Below are 12,491 nucleotides of genomic sequence, written 5' to 3'. Positions count from 1 at the left end.
TTGATTCCGATGCTTCACTTCAGGTTTACTGTATCCTTTGGACCTTCTTATTGACGATGAAACACAGAAATTGCAACGGAATTAAATTCAAAAGGCACAATGCCGACCTAAGTAGAAGAGGACTGACACTCTCACTTTCTGTGATTTGAACCTCTCCTATGAGTCCAGTTTTAGATTACGAAGCTTCACTTCAGGTTCACTGTATACCTTGCACCTTTTTATTGACGATGAAACACAGAAATTGCATCCGAATTTAATACAAAAGGCACAATGCCGACATCAGTAAAAGAGGACTGACACTCTCTCTTTCTATGATTTGAACCTCTCCTGTGAGTCCAGTTTTAGATTCCAATGCATCACTTCAGGTTTACTGTATCCTTTGGACCTTCTTATTGACGATGAAACACAGATATTGCATCCGAATTTAATACAAATGGCACAATGCCGACTTAAGTGCAAGAGGGCTGACACTCTAACTTTCTACGATTCGAACCTCTCCTGTGAGGAAAGATTTAGATTCCGATGCTTCACTTCAGGTTTACTGTATCCCTTGGACTTTCTTATTGACGAGGAAACACAGAAATTGCATCCGAATTTAATACAAATGGCACAATGTCGACTTAAGTACAAGAGGACCGACACTCTCACTTTCTATGATTTGAACCTCTCCTGTGAGTCCAGTTTTAGATTCCGATGCTTCACTTCTGGTTTACTGTATACCTTGCACCTTCTTATTGACGATGAAACACAGAAATTGCATCCGAAATTAATACAAAAGGCACAATGCCGACTTAAGTACAAGAGGACTGACATTCTCACTTTAAATGATTTGAACCTCTCCTGTGAGTCCAGTTTTAGATTCCGATGCTTCACTTTAGGTTTACTGTATACCTTGCACCTTCTGATTGACGATGAAACACAGAAATTGCATCGGAATTTAATACAAAAGGCACAATGCCGACTTAAGTAAATGAGGACTGACACTCTAACTTTCTATGATTTGAACCTCTCCTGTGAGTCCAGTTTTAGATTCCGATGCTTCACTTAATGTTTACTGTATCCCTTGGACCTACTTATTGACGATGAAACACAGAAATTGCATCCGAATTTAATACAAAAGGCACAATACCGACTTAAGTACAAGAGGAGTGACACTCTAACTTTCTATGATTTGAATCTCACCTGTGAGTCCAGTTTTTGATTCCGACGCTTCACTTCAGGTTTACTGTATCCTTTGGACCTTCTTATTGACGATGAAACACAGAAATTGCATCGGAATTAAATTCAAAAGGCACAATGCCTACCTAAGTAGAAGAGGGCTGACACTCTCACTTTCTATGATTTGAACCTCTCCTATGAGTCCAGTTTTAGATTCCGAAGCTTCACTTCAGGTTCACTGTATACCTTGCACCTTTTTATTGACGATGAAACACAGAAATTGCATCCGAATTTAATACAAAAGGCACAATGCCGACTTCAGTAAAAGAGGACTGACACGCTAACTTTCTATGATTTGAACCTCTCCTGTGGGTATAGTTTTAGATTCCGATGCATCACTTCAGGTTTATTGTATCCCTTGGACATTCTTATTGACGATGAAACACAGAAATTGCATCCTAATTTAATACAAATTCCACAATGCCGACTTATGTACAAGAGGACTGACATTCTAACTTTCTATGACTAGAACCTCTCCTGTGAGTCCTGTTTTAGATTCCGATGCTCCACTTCAGGTTTACTGTATCCCTTGGACCTTCTTACTGACGATGAAACACAGAAAATGCATCCGAATTTGATACAAATGCCACAATGCCGACATAAGTACAAGAGGACTGACACTCTCCCTTTCTATGATTTGAACCTTTCCTGTGAGTCCAGTTTTAGATTCCGATGCTTCACTTCAGGTTTACTGTATACCTTGCACGTTCATATTGACGATGAAACACAGAAATTACATCCGAATGTAATACAAAAGGCACAATGCCGACTTAAGTACAAGAGGAATGACATTCTAACTTTCTATGATAAGAACCTCTCCTGTGAGCCCAGTTTTAGATTCCAATGCTTCACTTCAGTTCTACTGTATCCCTTGGACCTTCTTATTGACACTGAAACACAGAAATAGCATCGGAATTAAATTCAAAGGCACAATGCCGACTTAAGTAAAAGGGGACTGACACTCTAACTTTCTATGATTTGAACCTCTCCTGTGAGTCCAGTTTTAGATTCCGATGCTTCACTTCAGGTTTACTGTATCCTTTGGACCTTCTTATTGACGATGAAACACAGAAATTGCATCCGAATTTAATACAAATGGCACAATGCCGACTTAAGTAAATGAGGACTGACACTCTAACTTTCTATGATTTGAACCTCTCCTGTGAGTCCAGTTTTAGATTCTGATGCTTCACTTCAGGTTTACTGTATCCCTTGGACCTTCTTATTGACGATGAAACACAGAAATTGCATCGGAATTTAATACAAAAAGCTCAATGCCGACTTAAGTAAAGGAAGACTGACACTCTGACATTCTATGATTTGAACCTCTCCTGTGAGTCCAGTTTTAGATTCCGATGCTTCACTTAATGTTTACTGTATCCCTTGGACCTTCTTATTGACGATGAAACACAGAAATTGCATCCGAATTTATTACAAAAGGCACAATACCGACTTAAGTACAAGAGGAGTGACACTCTAATTTTCTATGATTTGAATCTCACGTGTGAGTCCAGTTTTTGATTCCGATGCTTCACTTCAGGTTTACTGTATCCTTTGGACCTTCTTATTGACGATGAAACACAGAAATTGCATCGGAATTAAATTCAAAAGGCACAATGCCGATCTAAGTAGAAGAGGACTGACACTCTCACTTTCTGTGATTTGAACCTCTCCTATGAGTCCAGTTTTAGATTACGAAGCTTCACTTCAGCTTCACTGTATACCTTGCACCTTCTTATTGACGATGAAACACAGAAATTGCATCCGAATTTAATACAAAAGGCACAATGCCGACTTAAGTACAAGAGGACTGACATTCTAACTTTAAATGATTTGAACCTCTCCTGTGAGTCCAGTTTTAGATTCCGGTGCTTCACTTCAGGTTTACTGTATACCTTGCACCTTCTGATTGACGATGAAACACAGAAATTGCATCGGAATTTAATACAAAAGGCACAATGCCGACTTAAGTAAATGAGGACTGACACTCTAACTTTCTATGATTTGAACCTCTCCTGTGAGTCCAGTTTTAGATTCTGATGCTTCACTTCAGGTTTACTGTATCCCTTGGACCTTCTTATTGACGATGAAACACAGAAATTGCATCGTAATTTAATACAAAAAGCTCAATGCCGACTTAAGTAAAAGAACACTGACACTCTGACATTCTATGATTTGAACCTCTCCTGTGAGTCCAGTTTTAGATTCCGATGCTTCACTTAATGATTACTGTATCCCTTGGACCTTCTTATTGACGATGAAACACAGAAATTGCATCCGAATTTATTACAAAAGGCACAATACCGACTTAAGTACAAGAGGAGTGACACTCTAATTTTCTATGATTTGAATCTCACCTGTGAGTCCAGTTTTTGATTCCGATGCTTCACTTCAGGTTTACTGTATCCTTTGGACCTTCTTATTGACGATGAAACACAGAAATTGCATCGGAATTAAATTCAAAAGGCACAATGCCAACCTAAGTAGAAGAGGACTGACACTCTCACTTTCTGTGATTTGAACCTCTCCTATGAGTCCAGTTTTAGATTACGAAGCTTCACTTCAGGTTCACTGTATACCTTGCACCTTTTTATTGACGATGAAACACAGAAATTGCATCGGAATTAAATTCAAAAGGCACAATGCCGACCTAAGTAGAAGAGGACTGACACTCTCACTTTCTGTGATTTGAACCTCTCCTATGAGTCCAGTTTTAGATTACGAAGCTTCACTTCAGGTTCACTGTAAACCTTGCACCTTCTTATTGACGATGAAACACAGAAATTGCATCCGAATTTAATACAAAAGGCACAATGCCGACTTAAGTACAAGAGGACTGACATTCTAACTTTAAATGATTTGATCCTCTCCTGTGAGTCCAGTTTTAGATTCCGATGCTTCACTTCAGGTTTACTGTATACCTTGCACCTTCTGATTGACGATGAAACGCAGAATTTGCATCGGAATTTAATACAAAACGCACAATGCCGACTTAAGTAAATGAGGACTGACACTCTAACTTTCTATGATTTGAACCTCTCCTGTGAGTCCAGTTTTAGATTCTGATGCTTCACTTCAGGTTTACTGTATCCCTTGGACCTTCTTATTGACGATGAAACACAGAAATTGCATCCGAATTTAATACAAAAGGCACAATGCCGACTTAAGTACTAGAGGACTGACATTCTAACTTTAAATGATTTGAACCTCTCCTGTGAGTCCAGTTTTAGATTCCGATGCTTCACTTCAGGTTTACTGTATACCTTGCACCTTCTGATTGACGATGAAACACAGAAATTGCATCGGAATTTAATACAAAAGGCACAATGCCGACTTAAGTAAATGAGGACTGACACTCTAACTTTCTATGATTTGAACCTCTCCTGTGAGTCCAGTTTTAGATTCTGATGCTTCACTTCAGGTTTACTGTATCCCTTGGACCTTCTTATTGGCGATGAAACACAGAAATTGCATCGGAATTTAATACAAAAAGCTCAATGCCGACTTAAGTAAAAGAAGACTGACACTCTGACATTCTATGAATTGAACCTCTCCTGTGAGTCCAGTTTTAGATTCCGATGCTTCACTTAATGTTTACTGTATCCCTTGGACCTTCTTATTGACGATGAAACACAGAAATTGTATCCGAATTTATTACAAAAGGCACAATACCGACTTAAGTACAAGAGGAGTGACACTCTAATTTTCTATGGTTTGAATCTCACCTGTGAGTCCAGTTTTTGATTCCGATGCTTCACTTCAGGTTTACTGTATCCTTTGGACCTTCTTATTGACGATGAAACACAGAAATTGCAACGGAATTAAATTCAAAAGGCACAATGCCGACCTAAGTAGAAGAGGACTGACACTCTCACTTTCTGTGATTTGAACCTCTCCTATGAGTCCAGTTTTAGATTACGAAGCTTCACTTCAGGTTCACTGTATACCTTGCACCTTTTTATTGACGATGAAACACAGAAATTGCATCCGAATTTAATACAAAAGGCACAATGCCGACATCAGTAAAAGAGGACTGACACTCTCTCTTTCTATGATTTGAACCTCTCCTGTGAGTCCAGCTTTAGATTCCGATGCTTCACTTCAGGTTTACTGTATACCTTGCGCCTTCTTATTGACGATGAAACACAGAAATTGCATCCGCATTTAATACAAAAGACACAATGCCGACTTAAGTACAAGAGGACTGACATTCTAACTTTCTATGATTAGAACCTCTCCTGTGAGTCCTGTTTTAGATTCCGATGCTTCACCTCAGGTTTACTGTATCCCTTGGACCTTCTTATTGAAAATGAAACACAGAAATAGCATCGGAATCAAATTCGAAAGGCACAATGCCGACTTAATTAAAAGAGGACTGACACTCTAACTTTCTATGATTTGAACCTCTCCTGTGAGTCCAGTTTTAGATTCCGATGCTTCACTTCAGGTTTACTGTATCCCTCGGACCTTCTTATTGACGATGAAACACAGAAATTGCATCCGAATTTAATACAAATGGCACAATGTCGACTTAAGTACAAGAGAACTGACACTCTCACTTTCTATGATTTGAACCTCTCCTGTGAGTCCAGTTTTAGATTCCGATGCTTCACTTCAGGTCTACTGTATACCTTGCACCTTCTTAATGACGATGAAACACAGAGTTTGCACCCGAATTTAATACAAAAGGCACAATGCCGATTTAAATACAAGAGGACTGACACTCTAACTTTCTATGATTTAACCTCTCCTGTGAGTCCAGTTTTGGATTCCGATTCTTCACTTCAGGTTTACTGTATCCCTTGGACCTTCTTATTGACGATGAAACACAGAAATTGCATCCGAATTTAATACAAAAGGCACAATGGCGACTTAAGTACAAGAGGACTTACACTCTCACTTTCTATGATTTGAACCTCTCCTGTGAGTCCAGTTTTGGATTCCAGTGCTTCACTTCAGGTTAACTGTATACCTTGCACGTTCATATTGACGATGAAACACAGAAATTACATCCGAATGTAATACAAACGGCACAATGCCGACTTAAGTACAAGAGGAATGACATTCTAACTTTCTATGATTAGAACCTCTCCTGTGAGTATAGTTTTAGATTCCAATGCTTCACTTCAGTTCTACTGTATCCCTTGGACCTTCTTATTGACAATGAAACACAGAAATAGCATCGGAATTAAATTCAAAGGCACAATGCCGAATTAAGTAAAAGGGGACTGACACTCTAACTTTCTATGATTTGAACCTCTCCTGTGAGTCCAGTTTTAGATTCCGATGCTTCACTTCAGGTTTACTGTATCCTTTGGACCTTCTTATTGACGATGAAACACAGATATTGCATCCGAATTTAATACAAACGGCACAATGTCGACTTAAGTACAAGATTACTGACACTCTCACTTTCTATGATTTGAACCTCTCCTGTGAGTCCAGCTTTAGATTCCGATGCTTCACTTCAGGTTTACTGTTTACCTTGCGCCTTCTTATTGACGATGAAACACAGAAATTGCATCCGAATTTAATACAAAAGGCACAATGCCGACTTAAGTACAAGAGGACTGACAATCTAACTTTCTATGATTTGAACCTCTCCTGTGAGTCCAGTTTTAGATTCCAATGTTCGACTTCAGGTTTACTGTATACCTCGCACCTTCTGATGAAACACGATGAAACACAGAAATTGCATCCGAATTTAATGCAAGGCACAATGCCGACTTAAGTACAAAAGGACTGACACTCTCACTTTCTATGATTGGAACCTCTCCTGTGAGACCGGTTTTAAATTCCGATGCTTCAATTCAGGTTTACTGTACACCTTGGGCTTTCTTATTGACGATGAAACATAGAAATTGCATCGGAATTTAATACAAAAGGCACAATGCCGACTTAAGTAAAAGGGACTGACACTCTAACTTTCTATGAATTGAACCTTTCCTGTGAGTCCAGTTATAGATTCCGATGCTTCACTTCAGATTTACTGTATACCTTGCACCTTCTGATTGACGATGAAACACAGAAATTGCATCGGAAAATAATACAAAAGGCACAAAGCCGACTTAAGTAAATGAGGACTGACACTCTAACTTTCTATGATTTCAACCTCTCCTGTGAGTCCAGTTTTAGATTCTGACGCTTCACTTCAGGTTTACTGTATCCCTTGGACCTTCTTATTGACGATGAAACACAGAAATTGCATCGGAATTTAATACAAAAGGTACAATGACAACTTATGTAAAAGAGGACTGACACTCTGACATTCTATGTTTTGAACCTCTCCTGCGAGTCCAGTTTTAGATTCCGATGCTTCACTTAATGTTTACTGTATCCCTTGGACCTTCTTATTGACGATGAAACACAGAAATTGCATCCGAATTTAATACAAAAGGCACAATGCCGACCTAAGTAGAAGAGGACTGACACTCTCACTTTCTATGATTTGAACCTCTCCTATTAGTCCAGTTATAGATTCCGATGCTTCACTTCAGGTTCACTGTATACCTTGCACCTTTTTATTGACGATGAAACACAGAAATTGCATCCGAATTTAATACAAAAGGCACAATGCCGACTTCAGTAAAAGAGGACTGACACTCTAATTTTCTATGATTTGAACCTCTCCTGTGAGTCCAGTTTTAGATTCTGATGCTTCACTTCAGGTTTACTGTATCCCTTGGACCTTCTTATTGACGATGAAACACAGAAATTGCATCGGAATTTAATACAAAAAGCTCAATGCCGACTTAAGTAAAAGAAGACTGACACTCTGACATTCTATGATTTGAACCTCTCCTGTGAGTCCAGTTTTAGATTCCGATGCTTCACTTAATGTTTACTGTATCCCTTGGACCTTCTTATTGACGATGAAACACAGAAATTGCATCCGAATTTATTACAAAAGGCACAATACCGACTTAAGTACAAGAGGAGTGACACTCTAATTTTCTATGATTTGAACCTCTCCTGTGAGTCCAGCTTTAGATTCCGATGCTTCACTTCAGGTTTACTGTATACCTTGCGCCTTCTTATTGACGATGAAACACAGAAATTGCATCCGCACTTAATACAAAAGACACAATGCCGACTTAAGTACAAGAGGACTGACATTCTAACTTTCTATGATTTGAACCTCGCCTGTGAGTCCAGTTTTAGATTCCGATGCTTCACTTCAGGTTTACTGTATCCCTCGGACCTTCTTATTGACGATGAAACACAGAAATTGCATCCGAATTTAATACAAATGGCACAATGTCGACTTAAGTACAAGAGAACTGACACTCTCACTTTCTATGATTTGAACCTCTCCTGTGAGTCCAGTTTTAGATTCCGATGCTTCACTTCAGGTTTACTGTATACCTTGCACCTTCTTAATGACGATGAAACACAGAGTTTGCACCCGAATTTAATACAAAAGGCACAATGCCGATTTAAATACAAGAGGACTGACACTCTAACTTTCTATGATTTGAACCTCTCCTGTGAGTCCAGTTTTGGATTCCGATTCTTCACTTCAGGTTTACTGTATCCCTTGGACCTTCTTATTGACGATGAAACACAGAAATTGCATCCGAATTTAATACAAAAGGCACAATGGCGACTTAAGTACAAGAGGACTTACACTCTCACTTTCTATGATTTGAACCTCTCCTGTGAGTCCAGTTTTGGATTCCAGTGCTTCACTTCAGGTTAACTGTATACCTTGCACGTTCATATTGACGATGAAACACAGAAATTACATCCGAATGTAATACAAACGGCACAATGCCGACTTAAGTACAAGAGGAATGACATTCTAACTTTCTATGATTAGAACCTCTCCTGTGAGTATAGTTTTAGATTCCAATGCTTCACTTCAGTTCTACTGTATCCCTTGGACCTTCTTATTGACAATGAAACACAGAAATAGCATCGGAATTAAATTCAAAGGCACAATGCCGACTTAAGTAAAAGGGGACTGACACTCTAACTTTCTATGATTTGAACCTCTCCTGTGAGTCCAGTTTTAGATTCCGATGCTTCACTTCAGGTTTACTGTATCCTTTGGACCTTCTTATTGACGATGAAACACAGATATTGCATCCGAATTTAATACAAACGGCACAATGTCGACTTAAGTACAAGAGGACTGACACTCTCACTTTCTATGATTTGAACCTCTCCTGTGAGTCCAGCTTTAGATTCCGATGCTTCACTTCAGGTTTACTGTATACCTTGCGCCTTCTTATTGACGATGAAACACAGAAATTGCATCCGAATTTAATAAAAAAGGCACAATGCCGACTTAAGTACAAGAGGACTGACAATCTAACTTTCTATGATTTGAACCTCTCCTGTGAGTCCAGTTTTAGATTCCAATGTTCGACTTCAGGTTTACTGTATACCTTGCACCTTCTGATGAAACACGATGAAACACAGAAATTGCATCCGAATTTAATGCAAGGCACAATGCCGACTTAAGTACAAAAGGACTGACACTCTCACTTTCTATGATTGGAACCTCTCCTGTGAGACCGGTTTTAAATTCCGATGCTTCAATTCAGGTTTACTGTACACCTTGGGCTTTCTTATTGACGATGAAACATAGAAATTGCATCGGAATTTAATACAAAAGGCACAATGCCGACTTAAGTAAAAGGGACTGACACTCTAACTTTCTATGAATTGAACCTTTCCTGTGAGTCCAGTTATAGATTATTATGCTTCACTTCAGATTTACTGTATACCTTGCACCTTCTGATTGACGATGAAACACAGAAATTGCATCGGAAAATAATACAACAGGCACGAAGCCGACTTAAGTAAATGAGGACTGACACTCTAACTTTCTATGATTTCAACCTCTCCGGTGAGTCCAGTTTTAGATTCTGACGCTTCACTTCAGGTTTACTGTATCCCTTGGACCTTCTTATTGACGATGAAACACAGAAATTGCATCGGAATTTAATACAAAAGGTACAATGTCAACTTATGTAAAAGAGGACTGACACTCTGACATTCTATGCTTTGAACCTCTCCTGCGAGTCCAGTTTTAGATTCCGATGCTTCACTTAATGTTTACTGTATCCCTTGGACCTTCTTATTGACGATGAAACACAGAAATTGCATCCGAATTTAATACAAAAGGCACAATGCCGACCTAAGTAGAAGAGGACTGACACTCTCACTTTCTATGATTTGAACCTCTCCTATTAGTCCAGTTATAGATTCCGATGCTTCACTTCAGGTTCACTGTATACCTTGCACCTTTTTATTGACGATGAAACACAGAAATTGCATCCGAATTTAATACAAAAGGCACAATGCTGACTTCAGTAAAAGAGGACTGACACTCTAACTTTCTATGATTTGAACCTCTCCTGTGAGTCCAGTTTTAGATTCCGATGCATCACTTCAGGTTTATTGTATCCCTTGGACCTTCTTATTGACGATGAAACACAGAAAATGCATCCGAATTTGATACAAATGCCACAATGCCAACATAAGTACAAGAGGACTGACACTCTCCCTTTCTATGATTTGAACCTTTCCTGTGAGTCCAGTTTTAGATTCCGATGCTTCACTTCAGGTTTACTGTATACCTTACACCTTCTTATTGACGATGAAACACAGAAATAGCATCGGAATTAAATTCAAAGGCACAATGCCGACTTAAGTAAAAGGGAACTGACACTCTAACCATTCTATGATTAGAACCTCTCCTGTGAGTCCAGTTTTAGATTCCGATGCTTCACTTCAGGTTTACTGTATTCTTTGGACCTTCTTATTGACGATGAAACACAGATATTGCATCCGAATTTAATACAAATGGCACAATGTCGACATAAGTACAAGAGGACTGACACTCTCACTTTCTATGATTACACCTCTCCTGTGAGTCCAGCTTTAGATTCCGATGCTTCACTTCAGGTTTACTGTATACCTTGCGCCTTCTTATTGACGATGAAACACAGAAATTGCATCCGAATTTAATACAAAAGGCACAATGCCGACTTAAGTACAAGAGGACTGACATTTTAACTTTCTATGATTTGAACCTCTCCTGTGAGTCCAGTTTTAGATTCCGATGCTTCACTTCAGGTTTACTGTATCCCTTGGATCTTCTTATTGACAATGAAACACAGAAATTGCATCCGAATTTAATACAAACGGCACAATGCCGACTTAAGTACAAGAGGACTGACACTCTCACTTTCTATGATTAGAACCTCTCCTGTGAGTCCTGTTTTAGATTCCGATGCATCACTTCAGGTTTACTGTATCCCTTGGACCTTCTTATGGACAATGAAACACAGAAATAGCATCGGAATTAAATTCGAAAGGCACAATGCCGACTTAAGTAAAAGAGGACTGAAACTCTAACTTTCTATGATTTGAACCTCTCCTGTGAGTCCAGTTTTAGATTCCGATGCTTCACTTCAGATTTACTGTATACCTTGCACCTTCTGATTGACGATGAAACACAGAAATTGCATCGGAATTTAATACAAAAGGCACAATGCCGACTTAAGTACAAGAGGACTGACGCTCTCACTTTCTATGATTACACCTCTCCTGTGAGTCCAGCTTTAGATTCCGATGCTTCACTTCAGGATTACTGTATACCTTGCGCCTTCTTATTGACGATGAAACACAGAAATTGCATCCGAATTTAATACAAAAGGCACAATGCCGACTTAAGTACAAGAGGACTGACATTCTAACTTTCTATGATTTGAACCTCTGCTGTGAGTCCAGTTTTAGATTCCGATGCTTCACTTCAGGTTTACTGTATGCCTTGGATCTTCTTATTGACAATGAAACACAGAAATTGCATCCGAATTTAATACAAATGGCACAATGCCGACTTAAGTACAAGAGGACTGACACTCTCACTTTCTATGATTAGACCCTCTCCTGTGAGTCCTGTTTTAGATTCCGATGCTTCACTTCAGGTTTACTGTATCCCTTGGACCTTCTTATGGACAATGAAACACAGAAATAGCATCGGAATTAAATTCGAAAGGCACAATGCCGACTTAAGTAAAAGAGGACTGACACTCTAACTTTCTATGATTTGAACCTCTCCTGTGAGTCCAGTTTTAGATTCCGATGCTTCACTTCAGGTTTACTGTATACCTTGCACCTTCTGATTGACGATGAAACACAGAAATTGCATCCGAATTTAGTGCAAAAGGCACAATGCCGATTTAAGTACAGGATGACTGACACTCTCACTTTCTATGATTGGAACCTCTCCTGTGAGACCGGTTTTAAATTCCGATGCT

Source organism: Schistocerca americana, chromosome 9, assembly GCF_021461395.2.
Source record: "Schistocerca americana isolate TAMUIC-IGC-003095 chromosome 9, iqSchAmer2.1, whole genome shotgun sequence".
Lineage (NCBI taxonomy): Eukaryota > Metazoa > Arthropoda > Insecta > Orthoptera > Acrididae > Schistocerca > Schistocerca americana.
This window is presented reverse-complemented; position numbering follows the sequence as displayed.